The sequence below is a fragment of the Podarcis erhardii genome (assembly GCF_964252035.2).
Source record: "Podarcis erhardii genome assembly, chromosome: 12".
Taxonomy (NCBI): Eukaryota; Metazoa; Chordata; class Lepidosauria; order Squamata; family Lacertidae; genus Podarcis; species Podarcis erhardii.
Window position 1 is genome coordinate 35,666,655 of NC_138513.1, and position 16,758 is coordinate 35,683,412.

The 16,758-nt window shown below is 46.5% G+C and overlaps 1 protein-coding gene across 5 annotated transcripts in view; it reads left to right on the forward strand.

Annotated features, from left to right (window-relative positions):
* The first annotated feature begins 843 nt into the window (after positions 1-843).
* Positions 844-16,758, forward strand: part of LRRC3B (leucine rich repeat containing 3B) — a 65,300-nt gene continuing 49,385 nt past the window's right edge. For 3 of the 5 annotated variants that reach the window (XM_081833894.1, XM_081833896.1, XM_081833897.1), the window contains exon 1: positions 1,552-2,997. The gene's annotated coding sequence lies outside the window, so the exon portion shown is untranslated. Of the gene's footprint in view, positions 1,019-1,551; positions 2,998-16,758 lie in introns of those variants that run through there. The other 2 variants (XM_081833895.1, XM_081833898.1) reach the window with 1 other exon arrangement.

The following is a 16,758-nucleotide window of genomic DNA, read 5'->3' on the forward strand; positions in this document are numbered from 1 at the left end:
GAAGAAGAGTTTGATATCCCACTTTATTACTACCCGAAGGAGTCTCAAAGTGGCTAACATTCTCCTTTCCCTTCCTCCCCCACAACAAACACTCTGTGAGGTGAGTGGGGCTGAGAGACTTCAAAGAAGTGTGACTAGCTGCATGTGGAGGAGCAGAGACGCGAACCCAGCTCCCCAGATTACGAGTCTATTCCTCTTAACCACTACACCACACTGGTTCTCTGGAACCCAGTACAGCTACTGGAACCCAGTACAGCTACACATTGGAACCCAGTACAGCTACTGATTGTGTGACTGCAGAAATGGATAAAAGCCCCCACCCCATCCAAACAATGACTATCATTGGTGTAGTAAGAGGAAAAAAAATAATTTTACTTTTCATCATTTACAATACTGTCTTATTTATTTTATAGTACAGTACATTGATCATTGCTTTCATTTTATGGATCAATGGTCTTGTTAGATAGTAAAATTCATGTTAAATTGCTGTTTTAGGGGTTGTTGTTTTTTAAAGCCTGGAACGGATTAATCCATTTTGCATTACTTTCTATGGGAAAGCACGCCTTGGTTTTGGAACGCTTTGGTTTTGGAACTGAATTCCGGAACGAATTAAGTTTGGGAACCAAGGTACTGCTGTATCTGAAAAGCAGAAATAAAAAATTAATTGATTAATTAATTGCATACGCGTGAGATAATAATGCTGTGCAGAAGCGCAGAGGGACTTTAGACTCTATTTGCCCTAGACATGCTGACCCCGAGCCGGGCCTTATACCCCGCTTAAGCCCTTGCTCTAGCACTCCCTCGTGGCGGGTTTTTGGTTTTCAGCCACTCGAAGGCAGAGCCTCCTTTGGCCCCACGAGAGCCTCGGAGCTGCTCCTTTCGGCAGGCAGAAGCGAGCGGGATCCGTCCTCGAGTAGCCATTTCTTCCCTCTGGAAGGGGAAGAGAGAAAAAAGCGCCCACTCCTTCTCTTCTGCTTATATGGTCAGGCGGGCAGGCGCAAGATTTGGGCAAAGGAAGGTAAGCCGCCGCTGCCGCCTGTTGCATTTCCTGCCCGGGACTGGCGCGCTCTCTCCGCCGCCCCATGGCGACCATTGATTCCCAGGGAAGGGCTGGGGGGGGGTCGGGGTTGGGGGGAGCCTGACGCCTCTGAATGCATTATATAGACAAGCGGTTGGGAATCCGTGGCAGGCAAGGATTCAACGGCGTCGTTGCCTAGGCGTCGTCCCCCCCCCCCCCCCAAGCACCGTAACAACACGCCTTTTAAAGTTGATAAAAATGGAAAAACGCGGAGGGAAGCTTCGGGCGCAGTGCGCTTGGGTATGATGCGCGCGGATTTAATCCGGTGCCCAAAGGATTGCGCACGAGGCGCCACCGTCACGGAACCGAATTCTCCCATCCGGCGGCAAATCCCCCCCCCCCACATCAAAACCCCATTTCCTTCCCGCTTTCCTCCCCTCCCCCACCCCAACAACTCCCGTTTTTAAACCGGAATGGATTGGAGCCTCGATAAAGCTGCATCATTGGGAAATGAGGCTGCTAAATCCACATTTGGGGGGCTGGTACCGATTCCATAGTTCGGTGGGCAGCACGTAGTATTTTCCACGGGGATCTACAGCCAGAGGGGACCGTGGGGTGGGGTGGAGGGGTGTCCCTGATGACAAGGCTGCAAGTGCAACAGGAGCAGGAGTTTTTTTGGGGGGGGGCGCGGGAGGTTGGCCTTAGCAGGTGCAGAGGGAAGAGGGTCGGACGCCCAACCCCAGCAGCAAATCTCTTTACTTCCGAGGAGATCCTTCCACCTCCCCCTCGCCTCCCCCGGGGTGCCTGGAATGAAAACGGAGCTGCCCAGATTGAGTAAACCAGGAGTAACCGCGGAGTACATGGCAGAGGACGTGTTCTCGGAGAAGAGAGAGCGGCCGATCGGCGGGCGGGTCATGGATTGACATGCCTGGGTGGAAGAGAAGAGATCGCTGCCCGAGATCGCGAACCCTTTCCCGGGCTGGAGGAGGAGGAGGAGAGGCAGAGGGACCTGGAGAGATCAGGTGCCCATTCAGGAAGCGGCACAACGGCCTCGCCTCTTTCGCGCCCAGGCTCCCAGGAGCAAGGCGAGGGCGGGGATCGCGCCAGACACCCGGAGTCCGTGACTCTCCGCCTGCACGTCCCAAGAAACTCTCGCGGCCGTGGAGCTGGGGGAGGGGGGGGGATCTGGCGCGCCCAAAGCAAGTCATCTCCCCGATCGCGTCTCCAAAGCGCCCTCCCTGCCAAGGGCGAAAAGCCCCCCATGGCTGGGGAGGGGGGCTGGCTGCCCAGTGTAGGAGCCCCCCCTCGATCTCCTAGGCGGCGGCACCTGTAGAGCACGAGGCGATCGAGTCCACTCGATCCCACCCCTTTCCCGCAACCTCCCCACGGCTCCGCAGAGCGAATCGAAGTCGTGCATGTGCTCCTGTCTCTGGCAAGGCGCTGCTCTGCTTGGTTTGCCACGCCCGGGTTTGCAGGACGCCGCCGCCGCCGCCGCCGCTGATCAGCATTCGGGGGGCGATCGGGGAAAGCGATCGGGCGATCGGGACGTGCCCTCCGGCTGGCCAGCGCCGCGCACCATGAGGCGAAGAGCGAGCGAGCAGCCGGCGGGGAGCGCCTCGCGTTGCCTTGGGATTTGGCCACACTGAAAAAAGGCTGCTGCTGGTGGGGGGGGAGACCCCAAACCAGCGGGGAAACCCTTCTAATCCGGATCGGTTGCTACGGAGCGGACTCTCCTCCGGGATCGTGGGGAGGAAAGGATCTCTCTCTCTCTCTCTCCCTCCCTCCCTCCAATGCCTCGCTTGCGTCGTCCCCGGGAAGGCGCGCAACAAATGGCAGCCAGGTCTGTGATCCGGGCTGCGGTAGCAGCAGCAGCAGCAGCGACTCCCAGGTGAGGCGCAAAAAGGCTCGGCAAAGCTGCAGCTCTCCATGCCCGCCTGCGCCTCGCCTTCCACGCCGCCTGAGTCACCCCGCCGCACCCGGTAAGGCGCTCGAATCCCCTGTCCCTCGGGTGGGGAGGTTAGCAAAGAGCCCTCTCCCAACTTCACTTTCATACGCGGGGAGGGTGTGGTGTGTGTCCCCCCCCCCTTTTCTTGAAATTTGTGCAGTTCGCCAACTAACCCCCTTCTTCCAGTGGTTGGTGACGCCTGTAGTAGAGGAGGAAGGGTGGGGAGTTCGTATCCCAAAAATCAGAAATGGGTGATATAGTGGCATGCCCTGGCTGGGACGCTGTGGTCGTGACCTTAAAATGTGGCACTAAGGAGAGAAATTCTATGGCTGTGCATAGTACAGGTTCTCAGCAAGTAGGAACTGGCTCTCTCTGTGTGTAATGCATTGCTATGTATGTGTCTCAAACTCCCCACCCTTGGTGTATTGATTATATTGGCACACAGCAAGGCTGTGCCAAATGAAATGTGTGCTTTGGTCCAGTGTTTTGCTAACTTGGGAGAGTGGACCAAACTGGCAAACTACGTAAGAAATAGGGCAATATAAAATAAAATTTGAAATGCCACACAAGAGGTAGCGGGAACCTGTTTTAAAATACAAACGAAAGTATATCGATCCCACAAAAGGAAAACATTAAACCGAAAACTTGAGGCAGAACAGATTCTGGTGATATTGTAACATTTCCATGTCTTGTGTGGTGCATGTTGTGGCCTGTTGAGAACTCGAATCTTGGAAATGTGTTGTGATGGGATACAGGACGGTTTGCATGCTTAACTTTTGCTTTTGGCTTCCATTACTGGACTGTAAATTACAGATGTGAATAAGTGTGTGGTTTGTTGACAAAGACCAGAATATGTAACCTGTTTTATAAACTGACTCGCTCCTACTTCGGCCATATAGTATCAGTTCCTGATATTTCTGTATTAGGTCGAGTTTAGTACAGCCAGAATAATTGGAGGAATATTTGGACCAATTCTGCATTCTCTATTGCTTCAAATAATATTTGATAGTGAAATATATGTTCAGATAAGTTTGTTGGGTTTTGTTTTGCTTACAGAATCCAAGATCTCTTAAAAGAGCAATGATATACTGTAAAGGGTGAAATCCAGGTTCCTAAATGTGAATGGGAGCTTTGCCACTGACCTCAAGAAGCTGTGGCTTACACTCAAAATTAAAGTTGGACTTGGTCCTTCTGACCTCTGAAAACAATGAGTAATATTCTGTTTGTCTTCCAGCAGAAAAAAACACACCAGCTACAGCCTAAATTTCCATTGCCTTTAAGTTGCTAAGAACTTCTACCTCTTGGGAGACATTTAACATTTTGTGCTGTTTGGGCCTTGAGTGATCTATTTTCCGAGTGAGACTGCAGAAATCCTAATTGTAGTTTTTTGATGTTGAGAAAGATGATTACTAGTAAGTCACATGTTGTGCCAGAAGGAGAAGGCAATGGAAATAAAGATTTAATTGCAATAAATGAAATAAGTATGTATTTATCTGATGAGCTTTGATTCAAATGAAGTATGGATATATTCAGACAAAGATGGGATGGGTCAGGAGTTTCTCTTCATAGTGCTTTAAAAAAGGCCTCAAATCTAACCTTAACTGCAAGAAATAAGTATATATTCAGATGATGAACTGTGATTTGAGATGGAGTGAAATAAAAATGGGTTTGGAGTTTGTAGTGCTTTAAACAGGGAGCTGGCTCAAAAGTGTCAGGTGTCTTGGGCCAGTTTGTATCTTTTGTGCTTGTCATCGTATATTGAACCAAGCTAAAGCTGTAACTGCTTACCTGAGAGTAAAGCCTATTGAACTCAATAAGATGTGCTTCTGAGTAGATCTGTCAAGCAAGTTGGGGTATAAATAAATTAATAAATATTAATATAATGATTATAGATTGCACTGCAAGTCGCTCAAATGGGAAGCATCTGAAACAGCTTTGGAAAGCAAGGCCATCTGTAATGGAGGGCTTGTTTATGTGATCATTTATCCTGGGATCACAAACCATTAATTCACTTTAGCTCTTGGTTTGTTTACACACTCAAGGGATGAACTGGAAGATAAAGTGAGTTGTGAAATCACATAGTCAGGAACTGTTGACTTCCTGCTCTTTTAACCCAGGATAAGCAATTGTATGAACAACAACAGGATCGTTATTTGTTCTGTGCAAACTCTGGTGGAGTGTTTCGCTCCGTGCAAGCCTCATGTTGGTGCATTAATAACCTGAAATTATTAGTGAGGTGTATTGCTGATTAGCTCAATCAGCAACTAAGGATCCCAGGTTAACAGTCCTAAGCCAATACCCTCAAGAAGCTCAGAAGCTTTATTAGCATGCCATCGGCGATTTGAAGGTGAACAGAAGCCAAGTGAAAATTTCAGTCTTTTCTCATCTGAAGACAAAATATTGGAAACTACTGAAAAATTAAAGATGATCACATTTCCATTTGACACTAAAAAGGGTAGCATACTAATTCATATTTAATGTAGTTTGCCTACTTTTGCAATCACATAAGTCTGCTTTGCCTTATTTATGGGGAAATTTCCTTGGCCTTGATGAGTTTAGTTACTTGACCAAAAAAATCAAGGATATAGCAACTTGCCATGCGTATCAAAAAGATACTGGCTCAGTTTGCACATAACACTAAGTCAAACTTCGGCCTAGTGTGAACGAGCAAGCATGCTTGTTCACACTTGGAAAATTTCAACCACTTTGCTACTCCTATGTTGCTGCTGCACTGAGGGAACTAAGCCATGGTTTGACTTAGCATGGCATGTAAACCCTGGGCTCGTAGTTTGTTTTCCCCAAACAAGAACAAACCTTGGCTATCATTTGTGGGTTGCTTGGAGCTCATTCGTGCTATAAACTATAGTTTATAGCTCAAGATTATTTCTGAACAAGGCTAGTGTTTGAAAAAAATGAAGGCATGATCCAACCAAGTGAAGCATTTTTCAATCCCATTTATTTCAGTGGGAGAGTGAAACATATACTTAAATCATATGGGAAATTAAAGTACTTAGCTTTGTCAGGATTAGACCCTTGGTGGAAAGCCGGTTTTGTTGTTGTTGTCAAACTGCAGTGTGGGGAAAGGGGAAGAATAACTCTATAGAGTTGTTAAATGCCACTTTTGAAATATTTGTGTATCCCTTTGTCTGATTTCATTGATTCTAGAGACCAGAACAATAAGAATATTTCCACATATTTCACTGGGCTTGGAGTTTTCTCCACAAAAAGAAAAGGGGGAATTGGTCATATGGATTTTCAAAATGGTAGATGCTCTACAGAATATCAACTGAATTCAATGAAGTTTCTAGAATTTCTAGCAAGTGATTTAAAAACCGTACAAGCCAATTTCTAAAGCACTGGAATTTATTTAGCAAATGCATTTTGAAAGCTTTGGTAAGGCTTTTAAAACAGTTTTCTTAATAAGAAGTCATTTGCTTTAATCTGATGAGGAAATACGTTTGTGTTCACCTAATTGGGTGTTCTGGGGACCAGTTTAAAGCATTCATCGCATTGATCCTTCATGGTTCTAAATATCTACACAAGACCAGGCATTTGGTCTGCAGACATTTGCCTCTGAGTCAGGAAGGATGATGGCGAAGTTGGTTGAGGGATTGAGCTAGCAGTCTCCTCCCCACTCTGTGATGGATTTAGAATGTCTGGTTGGAGCTGTCTCAATGGAGGAATGAAAACAGCAAACAGTAGTTCAAGTCTGATCATATTTATTTCGGAGCAGACAGCTGTTGCTTCATGGGCATTATAATTTGGCTCTGTACAGTGTGTGTCAGCAAGAGGTAGGGCCTCATAGACATTTATTTCTGTGTAGATAAATGTGCTTCCTCTTAATGAAAACAGTGCTCTCCTTAGGCAACCACTTACCAATGAGGCCCTTGTTACAGAGTTCCATATAACTCAGTGATTTAAGCTTTGCATGTTCACAATGATGTAACATTAACTGAAACATTTTATGCTTGAAAAATACATAGGGTTGGATCCCTAAGTTAGTGACACTTAGTTCCCATTGACACCAATGCTCAAATAATTATCATACATGAGAATTGCTTCCAGGTAAGTGGGAAAGGATTGCTTGGGTATAGAATTTTAGCCTTTCGTCTGGGCGCAACCTATTGCTCCTGCTGGTGCAATTTTGCTGAATCACTGGGAACTGTTTTGTGGATGCTTGTGGCTTTCAGTGGATCCAGACTTTTCAATTATGCCATTCTTCACATTTAGTTAAAATAGCAACGAGATATAAATCCTAGTTCACCCTCCCCAGCACTGTAGCCACCTGTTTTGGGAGGAAGCCACTGGTTTCCAGTCATCCTGCCTCCCATTATCCCACCAGTGAAAAGTCCTGTCAGAGCTGACAGCACCATCTGTTTGGCAGGGAAGACCCCTGTACACAGCAAATCGTGGACAAACTTTGAATTGCTCTCCCCCTCTCGTATTAAGAGAAAATACACAGAGAGAATAAATTAAAAATACTTCTGAGGGTCAGTCATTTGTGACTACATATATATGTGTGTGTTTGTGTGTATGTGTGTTTACCTACAAATAAAAACTGATGTTAAAATACTGCTGCAATGCTTGAACAAGTACAGCTCTTGACAAACACAACTTGGACCTGCTTTTGTTCAGGGAAATTCTTTGTTCATCCAGTCCTTACTGAAATATATTTTAAGCTGCATCCTGTTTGAATTTAAGCTTTCAGTTATTTGGGAACATGAACCGATGTGAAAAGCATCTTTCTTCCTGATCACATTTCCTGATGCAGTATTTGATTCCAGGTCTTGATTTAGAGAGTTGTCAAGCCAAAAGCTTGTTATCATCAACGACTAAGGGGGGGAAAGCTCCTTATGTTCAAAGCATACAATGGTTGTTTCTAATTCTGGCCAGTGCAATTCTATGAGCTGAGCGTCTGTATTTGGTTGAACAGGGACAGCGTTGGAATGATAGGGTGGGACCTCATATTTTTGGCTTCTACCTCTCCAGAAGGATAGCATTTCCATTCTTCACATTATGATGGCTCTGTGTCATGAGTACGATTATGAAGGCATGTCTCATTCATAGAAAATAGGAAAGTGCCTTATGCTTAGTCACCCATTGGTCCATTTTGCTCAGTAAATGGACACCAGGTATCTTCAACCTTTTCAGACCCGCCTTTAACCCAAGGGTGCATCTGGGGACCCACTTCTTAATCTCTGCATGGTGGCAGTGCTTCCGTTGCAACTCGGTTAGTGGGTCCCAACCCACCAGTTGAAAACCAGTGGTCTACACTGTTCGGCAGTGGCTTTCTACAATTCCGGGACGCGGGTGGCGCTGTGGGTTAAACCACAGAGCCTAGGACTTGCCGATCAGAAGGTTGACAGTTCGAATCCCCGCGACAGGGTGAGCTCCCGTTGCTTGGTCGCTGCTCCAGACAACCTGGCAGTTTGAAAGCACATCAGAGTGCAAGTAGAATAATAGGTACCGCTCCAGCGGGAAGGCAAATGGCGTTTCCCAGCACTGCTCTGGTTCGCCAGAAGCGGCTTAGTCATGCTGGTCACATGACCCAGAAGCTGTATGCCGGCTTCCTCGGCCAAAAGCGAGATGAGCGCTGCAACCCCAGAGTCGGTCACGACTGGACCTAATGGTCGGGGTCCCTTTACCTTTACCTTCTACAATTCCAGTGTGGAATCTTTCCTAGGCTCCCTGGAGATGCTGGGGATGAAAGTTGAGGCCTTCTGCATGCAAAGCATATGCTCTGCTGGTGTGCTACATTCTTTCCCCTCCCCCCACAGAGTGATCACAACTCCAGAGGCGCAACTCCCACATCCTACCCGTAGCCTAGTAAGCAGAAGAAGGCATGAGGGCTCTGGCAGGGTCCTAGAGCCCCCTGCCTACATCCCAAAGCTTTCCCAGCTTTAGGAAGGAGGCAGGAGGACTCTAGGATGCTGCCAGAGCCTCACACCTCCTTCCCAAAGTGACTTTGGGGAGGCATCCCAAGGGCTATGGGGTGTGTGTATCAAATTTTGGCCTTGCACGGGACACTGTATTACCAAGGCCTGCCCCTGACAACTCCAAACCACTGAGTCTCCCTACCGAGGGAGTAGTGAGCGAAATGACATCTACCATTACTCGTTCTGCTTTCAGGATAGAGATTATAGGGGGGATATATGAAAGATGGGCAAAAGGAGGATTAAGTAAATGCTTGGCTAGGTAAGAAGAAAAGGGGGGAATTGCAGTCAATTGTTTTGCTTAATTATCCTTCCTTAGATCAGGCCCCAGGTAGGCTTCCTTCTGCTAAAATCAAGTAAAAAAAGGAACAGCCACGAGTAATATTCTGGCAACAGGAGGGTGATATTTGAGGATTTCAGAGTAGTGGCTGGAGTATTCGAAGCCGCAGAACTAGCAAATGAAAGACGGGAGAATCTGTGTCACATTGGTAGATATGCCAAGACAGAGCCAAGAGACCTGTTTCCCCCAATATTGGATTTATTAGAAATTGAAAGCACAACCTTATGAGATATTACTTCTTCTTTTTTACTGCTCTGTGGTGCACTGCTTTGGAGACCTTAGTATGCACATTCATTCTTCTTTTTATTGAAGGAGAAATTCCAGACAACAGGGTAACAAGAAAGCCTCAAAGCTTTTCTGACTTTCTGGAGTCCCTTGCCAAGAAAAAGGAGAATTCAGCCTGCTTTTGTGCCTTGGTTTTTGCCTTTAGTGCCCAGGCTCAGCTCTGGAGCTTGTGGAGCAAGCACCTCTGTTGCCTACACAACTTATCAGTTTTTATGCACTTGTAATTAAAATGCAAAGCTTCTGGGTCAAAGGCGGTGGCTTCTAGGCAGACTTGCGCCCCAACACTGAAAAAGAAAGATCTTAAATGCTGATATGAATGTTACAAGATGTATTCCTGTTGTACCGCGCTTCTTAACAGATGGCTCACCCTTCAGTCACGCTGTGGCAGAATGACGGCATGTTCTGCTATTGTGGATCAAGTCATATTGCTGCTGGCTGGTGGTCACCCTGCCCAGCAAACAGCATGTGTATTTTTAACAGTGACATAGAACACAGCCACGTTTTATTTAATTTATGTATGTTGATTGAGGACAGCCGCAAAGGGCAGAGACTTTTGCAGCAAAGGGGAAGCCCTGGGGTTTCAAACCAAGGTATACAAAAATAGGTGGGTAGAGAGGAGGGACCATGTGGTTTAAATGTTGCTTCTCCCTTCTCTAGTCTCAGGCTTACTTCACATGTGGAAAGCTTGTAAAATGTAAGGACCCACCAAACTGTTACCACCCTTGCTTTGACATGTGTCACCCTCTATATGAACTATGGCTCTGTGTTCAAGGATGAAGCCCTTATGGAAAACAAAACAAAAAAATGGGGGGTGGCATTTAGTGTAAATGTTCTAGGGGAATTATTTTCCACTGCAACCCTGGCTCTGTTCTGCTGGAAGACAGGCTGCCTATATCAGGCATTGCTGGCCCAGATATTAACACATTTTCCAAATACGCAGGAGTGAAGTGCAAGTAACTTTTGATTGTTTAGTCAAGGTAGTGGAGTTCCCTTGTAAAGGATGGACTGAGATAGCATCAGAGCTTTTAAAGAAGTGAACTCCTGGAAAAGGACTTTGCTGTGAGTCCTAGAAGACCTGCTCCCCTGCCTTGCAGGCCTTTTCCCATCTGGCCTGGGAAGGCAGCCTTGACTGACTCCAGCTACAAAAGCAGAGACTGCTGAACAGAGTCTTGGGCTGGGGTTTTGTTGGGAGTGGGTTTGTTGCTGTTGCTGTTGCTGATGTTGTTTTTTGTATTTTTGTTTTGGATCTTATGTTTTATGTAGAAACGGTTTGATTTGGTTGTGTACTTCTGCTATTTTGTTTATTGTTAATGACTACTTTTGCTGTCTTTGTAATTATATCATTGTTTATATGTTGTAAGCTGCCTTGAGCATGGTTTTAACTTTGGGAAAGCAGCATAATAATAATCAGGACTCTTTTTTTCAGCTGGAGCTCAGCTCTGGCACCTCTCAGGTACCATTCTAAGAGAACAAGGGATAAGTTCATGGTGAGCTCTGGCACCTATTTTTCTAGAAAAATAGCACTGATTATAATAATTTGCTATTGATATGGCATACAAATGACATGATTGATTGATTGATTGATTGACTGACTGATTATTGGGAGAGAATAGCAAAATTCCAGTGTGACAGTTGACTGTGGATAGTTGACTGTGGAGGCTGTTTTGGGGATAAGAGGGAAAGAAAAGAAGGAAAAGTGATGCCACAGATGCTACAGGGGAAAACTGGATTGGGGGGCGGTATTGCATAGAAACTGAAAATCCATCAAGAGAAAATGAGGGTTGTACCTCTCCTTCCATATCCTCTGTCCAGTGCAGGAACTATTCACGTTAGGCTAAGATCCAAAAGAGAAAGTAAAAAAGAGGTGACTGCCATTGGCTATGGCAAGGCTTTCCTGGACGGAGTACGCTGGAATGGGAGTGCAGAAAAAGAGCACCAAAGCCAGGATTCCTTAAGCCAAGCTGTTTATTCCAGCAAGATCCTTTTGTGGGAACACCGGGACTTCAAGGTTTCGGAGATGAAAGACCAGGCACCCATCAAAGAAATATAAAACTGCTTCTGAAATCAAATCACTTGTGCTGCCTTGTAGAGTTTCTCTGCGAATATCTAAGGGGAATCTTGGGGTCTGAGAGGGACCCAACTATAGCTTTGATGACAAAGACTCACCAAAGAGTAGGGTGATCACACCGTGTTGATTTCTAGATACAGAAAGGGGAGGTGATTTTCTTCTTCCTGCTTAACAAAGGGAGGGTCTAGGCTTTAGGTGGAGTTAAGCTAGTGGCGCTGTGGGTTAAACCACAGAGCCTAGGACTTGCTAACTAGAAGGTCGGCGGTTTGAATCCCCACCATGGGGTGAGCTCCCGTTGCTCGGTCCCAGCTCCTGCCAACCTAGCAGTTCAAAAGCACACCCAAGTGGAAGTAGATAAATAGGTACCGCTCCGGCAGGAAGGTAAACAGTGTTTCCATGCACTGCTCTGGTTCGCCAGAAGCGGCTTAGTCATGCTGGCCACATGACCCGGAAGCTGTACGCCAGCTTCCTCGGCCAATAAAGCGAGATGAGCGCCGCAACCCCAGAGTCGTCCGTGACTAGACCTTTACAAAACATACTAGACATTTCAGGGCTCTTCATAGTTAATCAATAGGTGATAAAGTGTGGCTTTTACTAGATTAGGAACTGGAGGAATGCTGGTCATTAAGCATCTCAGGATGTTTCCTGCTAATGTTTGTTTGTTTCTTAAGTATCTTCTTTAGCTTATGCTTCACAAAGTGATCCTAGGGTTGGTTGCAACATAATTGAAACAGCAGCAGCAAGAACAACAACAACTTTTTCTTTCTACCCTGCCAATCTGGCTGGGTTTCCCCAGCCACTCTGGGTGGCTTTCAACAGAACACTAAAAACAGAATAAAACTTCAAACATTAAAAACTTCCCTAAACAATTTTAAGTTAAACGCAGGTTAAAAACACAGCATTTAAAGTTCATCCATACAAACACCCAGAATCGTGGCAGAAGCCAGTGAAACAGATTGGGCATTTGGGCAACAGGAGAAGACCTAAGTGTTGACTCCACTCATGTTTCTAGGTAAGGAATGGGGAGAGAATTCCTTAGTCAGGATGCCACCACAGAGCAAACCCTACAGAGTGACACCAGGAGATGTGTTCCTTCATATATCTGGATCCTAACTTGGAATAGGAAGCCACTGTATATCTTTCAGAATCAGTGTCATGATCCCTTCTAACTCCTCCAGTCAACATTCTGGCAGCTGTGTTCTCCAATAACTGTAGCTTCCAGACCATTTCCAATGTGTAAGGTGCATCTTAGTAAGCCAAGCGGGAGGTTATCATAGCATGCGTCATTGTGGCTAGGTTATCTCAGTCTACAAATGGCCATAGCTGGTGAGTCAGTCACAGCTGGTGCAATGGCACTCTGTACTTTGGAAGCGACCTGAGCGTCTAGTGACAAGCCTGGATCAAGGAGTACCCCTAGTCTATACACCTGCTCTTTCAATAGGAATGCAGCTCCATCTATCCCATTGGGATTCAGCCTCAGTTTATTACCCCTCATCCAGCTCATTTCTTCCTCCAAGTACAGGCCCAGTACCTGCATTACTTCATCTGACTCGCATGGCACGCAAATAATCATAATCATAATCATAATCATAATCATAATCATAATCATAATCATAATCATAATTTATTTATACCCCACCCATCTGGCTGGGCTTCCCCAGCCACTCTGGGCAGCTTCCAGCAAAATATTAAAATACAGTAATGCATCAAACATTAAAAGCTTCCCTAAACAGGGCTGCCTTCAGATGTCTTCTAAAAGTCTGGTAGTAGTTGTTCTCTTTGACATCTGGTGGGAGGGCATTCCACAGGGCGGGTGCCACTACCAAAAAGGCCCTCTGCCTCCTGTAACTTGGATTCTCGCAGTGAGGGAACTGCCAGAAGGCCCTTGGTGCTAGACCTAAGTGTCCGGGTAGAACAATGAGGGTGGAGACGCTCCTTCAGATATACTGGGCCAAGGCCATTTAGGGCTTTAAAGGTCAGCACCAACAGTTTGAATTGTGCTCGGAAACGTACTGGGAGCCAATGTAAAAACCAGACCCCTTGGCCTCTCCAATTTCAGTAGAGGGATTTGACAGGAAACTTTCAAATACACCTTCTCCTAGTTTGCTAGGTCCTCACAAGTATTTGTCTTCCTGGGCAAAATGCAGCTTTTTGAGTAAGGTGCTTGGGTGAGGACACACAAAATGACACTGCAACAGTGCTCTCCAGCGAGAAAACTGAATCCAGTCCACCAGCCTTGCATGGTGGCCTGCCACCTTGACAGCTGTCTCATTTTTGTAGTTCTAGGTGTTCAGCAAAGCAGGAGGATTAAGGAGGCCCTCAGGTAGCTTGATGGACCACGTGCTTGTTTAAGGGATGCATCTAAAAATGAGGAAATGCGTTGATAGGTGTTTTAAGCCCATACACAGTGCTGTTGTCCTAGAAAAAGAGGTGCCGGAACTCACAATGAAGGAATACAGAGAGTAGAACCTCATCCAGGTTGATGAGGAACTCACAACAAACATCTCCCTCATTCTCTTAGAATGGCAATGGCGCCCACCTGAGAGGTGCCAGAACTGAGTTCCAGCTAGTTCTGGTTGGGGGGAAAAAGTCCTGCTTATGCGCATGCTTGAACCAGGAGAGCTCTTATACAGGGGTGGAGAGCCTCAGGCCCAAGGCTTAGAAGTGGCCCTTCAAACTGCTTTATCTGGCCCTCAGGCCTCTCCCTAGGCCACATCACCTTTCCAGGTAGCACCCGCTCAATTGTGCTCTGCACTCGACTTGAAGTTCTCTTGCCTGTCTGGAATGAACATTGAGCTTAATAATGCCTCTTGCTTGCAGTGTGTGTATATATCTGTAGAAAGCATGGTGGGAATGTATCCTACTGTAGAAAGATTGTTATTGTTATTATTATTATTATTATATTATTATTATTATTATTATTATTATTATTATTATTATTATTATTATTTTATTTGTACCCCGCCCTCCCCGGCAGGAGCCGGGCTCAGAGCGGCTAACATCATATAAATAATACAACATGCAGAAAAACAATCAATCAATCAATCAATCAGTCATTTAAAATGCATCCCAAAATTAATTCAAATAAATTAAAATTAAAGTTAAAACTGAACAAATGACAATCCTCAGGTTAAAATTGAAAGCTGTTAGTACTCGCTAGGACCAACTGTTTCCACTGATACTATAAGGACCCGTGAGCAGGCTGGGAAACCTCCTTCATGCTTGTTCTTATACCAAGAGAAAATGAGTCAGACTGAACCCTGACCAAAGGCCTGGTGGAACATCTCCATCTTGCAGGCCCTGCGGAAGGATGTCAAATCTTGTAAGGCCCTGGTCTCTTGTGAGAGAGCGTTCCACCAGGCCGGGACCACGGCAGAAAAGGTCGAGGCCAGTTTAATAGATAATAGATGCAGTGGTGTAGCATTGGTTGCCAGTGTCCGAGGCAGGCAAGCTGCCAACGCCGCCTGAGCACACACACCCTGCCACCAGAGCCAAGGGAGCCCAACCTGCCAATGCGGCCTTTGGCGGGTGAATCCACCCAGCGTCTGCAGAGAGGAGCAGCAGGCTGGGCCATGCTGGGGTTGCCCCTTGCTTACCCCCATCTGTGCCCGCTCACCGTGGGCCTGAGCTGCTCTGCTGCCTTTGCTTAGGTGGGGTGGGGATTCCTGTGGAAGTCAGTGCCTGCATGGGGGCACCGAGTTGTGCCACCTCAGAATTTTGCACCCGGGGCCATGGTCCCCCTGTCCCCCCTCCACTATATTGCTGAATAAATGTGCCCATTGTTCTGCCCCAATTTTGACACTGGCTCTTCCCATCAACAGCATGCGGTCCCTGCAAGGTTTGCCTCAAGGAAATGTGGCCCTCAGTCTGAACAATGTTTCCTACTCATGAATGAATTAATGGATTTTTATTTGCATCAGCCATCGGCCATAGCAATAAAACAACAATACGGTATACAAATAATAGAAACAAAAAGTCAATTATATAAAATACATTTTAGGGTTTTGACTCAATAGTCAAATAGTGGATCTTGTTCTAATTGCCCCAACTAAAAACCTTGCAACCTTTGCTGTCACCTGCTCATCTTGATCTGCCAAGAGAAAGGACACCATGGCAGTGGTTGGGTGACCCAGAATGGACAATAAAAGAGGGGTGATAATCTCATTCCTCAAGTCTTTATAAAGAGTACAAGCCAGAAGGGCATGCGCCACCGATTCGGTACTTCCATCTCCACAGGGACCTAAGTGTTTTTCGTGTGGAATTTGTTGGAATTGTCCCTCAAGTACAGCCGAGGGCAATACATTCAATCTTGCGAGAGTAAAAGTGCGTGTATATTTTGGAATTGCTAGGTTATGCAGATAGAGTGCCAGAGAGTCAAAATGGGAAGGTAGAAAATATTCATTCCATGGGCAAAATTTCCTTATTGCGTGGACAGGCGGAGTCCCCAGATCCCGCGCGGTCCCCCTGTCATGTGGAATAACGACTCAAGACAACGTGCTATGGGATTAAATTGGCCACAACTTTATTAAATTTCTAATGTGGGTAGACCTTGGCTCAGGCATTGGGCGTTCTCCCTCCCCAGTCCCCAGCCGGGGACCTAGGGAGCATCAGGGTTATCCAGTGTGTGTGGGGGGGGGCGGCTCTGGAGAACATATGTTCAAGCAGAGATAGCCGCCCCCGTTACGCCGCCGCAGGGGAGAGCAATGACGACCTTTCGGCGTACGGTCAAAGCCTCCCTTTAGAAACCCCTTTAACGGGGAACCCTGGTATCGCCACCGCAAAGAGGAAGATGGACTAAAGGATTCCGCCCAAGGCCTGATACCGCCAAAGTTGTGACGTTTTGCTACGGGAAAGGCGAAACCTGCCAATGCAGGAAATTCCTTTCCGGCCCTTTAACAGCGACCTTAACGTAGCAGCGCCCGCATACCTGTGAAGAAAATTAACCTGCAAAACCTGTGGAAGAAAAGTTAAGCTGCAAAATAAGACCTTAACTGAGGGTGGGTAGGGTGGGAGAAGCTCTGGAGCCAAGTGAGGATTCCCAGGTAAGATCCTCCCTCTATTGTGTGGGCAGGTAATCCCTCCCTACCTGGCCTGGTCTCCTTGGCAACACTTCCCCCAGGTGGGATTGGACAACTGACTGAGGTAGGCGGAGACCCCCAGGTATCCCAC